General features: G+C 50.3%; 1 pseudogene; it reads left to right on the forward strand.

Moving 5' to 3' along the window:
- The first annotated feature begins 505 nt into the window (after positions 1–505).
- On the forward strand, positions 506–1,466 carry LOC136996353 (olfactory receptor 6F1-like; annotated as a pseudogene).
- Positions 1,467–1,696: the final 230 nt, after the last annotated feature.

Consider the following 1,696-nt stretch of genomic DNA (forward strand, 5'->3'; position numbering starts at 1 on the left):
TCCAAGACAAGTGTTTCAGAGAGCTGAAATCAGCTGCTTGGTGCAGTGCCCCTCCTCCTCCTTTGGGGAGAAAGGGCTTCTGGCATGATGTGCTCACATAAAGGGAATTTCTTGCCTGGTAGGGACTGTGGTTGCTCTTCAGAATAACTTCAGGTGTAGGAGAGACCCTGTCACAGGCTGAGTGAATGCTTTCTCTCCTCTAACCCCCCCCGCAAGCAGGAAATGAGCACCTCCGTGGAGCAGCTCACCTCTGTGGTTCCCCTAGAAGGGGCTTCTCTTTAGATACACGGCTTAAGTCTCCGGGAGAACCATATTCTCTCCTTTCCCTAGTCCTGGAGGCCATAAAGCGGACACAAACACAGTCAGAGAAGGGCCAAAGTCCGTGTTTTCTCTGACAGAAACTTCCTCCACGATTCTTTTATACAAGAACAAAAGAAAGAAATGAATCCTCTTTCTTGTAGGTTGCCTTGCTGGCAAAAGAGGAATGAGGGACCTGTGGCGATTCATGGAGAAAGGGGAATGGGACAACCGCACATCACCAGTAGAGTTTCTCCTGCTGGGAATGGAGAGTGTCCCCTCACTCCAGACACCACTCTTCCTCCTCTTGCTTATGATCTACTTGGTCATCGTGTCTGGGAACATCCTCATCGTTGTGCTCGTGGTGGCAGACCAGCATCTGCACGCTCCCATGTACTTACTTCTTCCTGGGCAATCTGTCCTCCTTGGAGACTTGCTACAGCTCCACCATCCTGCCCCGGCTGCTGGCCAGCTTCCTGGCTGGGGACAGGACCATCTCTGCTCATGACTATATGGCTCAGCTCTATTTCTTTGGTTCTTTTGCAGCTACTGAGTGTTTCCTGCTCACAGCCATGGCCTACGATCGGTACTTGGCCATATGCCAGCCCCTGCTCTATGCAAGCCTCATGACCTGGAAGGTCTCTCTACGGCTGGCAGCAGCATTGTGGCTACTGGGATTCCTTCTCACTACAGTAGCCACTTTTTTCTTATCCCGCTTAAGGTTCTGTGGCCCCAAGGCAATGGACCACTTCTTCTGTGATTTTATCCCTTTGCTGGAGCTTACCTGCAGTGACACCAGTGTTGTCAAACTACTAGGTTTCACACTGTCTCTCTTGGATGTAGTCTCCCCCTTCCTATTCACACTGGCATCCTATGTGTGCATCAGAGCTGCTATCCTGAAGATCCCATCTAGTGTGGGCAGGCAGAAGGCCTTCTCCACCTGCTCCTCTCACCTCACCGTTGTCATGGTTTTCTATGGCACCCTCACCGTTGTCTACCTGATAGCCAGAACAGCCCCTCTGAGACAGCTCAACAAAGTCTTCTCCTTTTTCTACACCGTCCTCACGCCCCTGCTCAACCCTCTCATCTACAGCTTGCGGAACAGGGAGGTCAGGGAGGCCCTCAGAAAAGTGGTCAGGAATGCTCTGGCTTGTACCCAGAGCTCATAGCAGTTTTGCACTCCTCTGTACAACACACTGCTGGTTCTGCAAAGTAGTAAGGTCAGTATGGGAAATAGTAGGCTGCACATTAGGTATCCCCTGAGAAGAACACAGCAATGAGAATATTGGTGGAAAGCAGAAGGGAAGAGAGGATATTAAATCGATTAAATTGCATGGTTTAGAAGGGAAGGGAAATAATGTCCCATTCTTGTTGCTTCCTTGACAGACAATAAAGTGGT

The sequence above is a fragment of the Apteryx mantelli genome, unplaced genomic scaffold, assembly GCF_036417845.1.
Source record: "Apteryx mantelli isolate bAptMan1 unplaced genomic scaffold, bAptMan1.hap1 HAP1_SCAFFOLD_34, whole genome shotgun sequence".
Classification (NCBI taxonomy): domain Eukaryota; kingdom Metazoa; phylum Chordata; class Aves; order Apterygiformes; family Apterygidae; genus Apteryx; species Apteryx mantelli.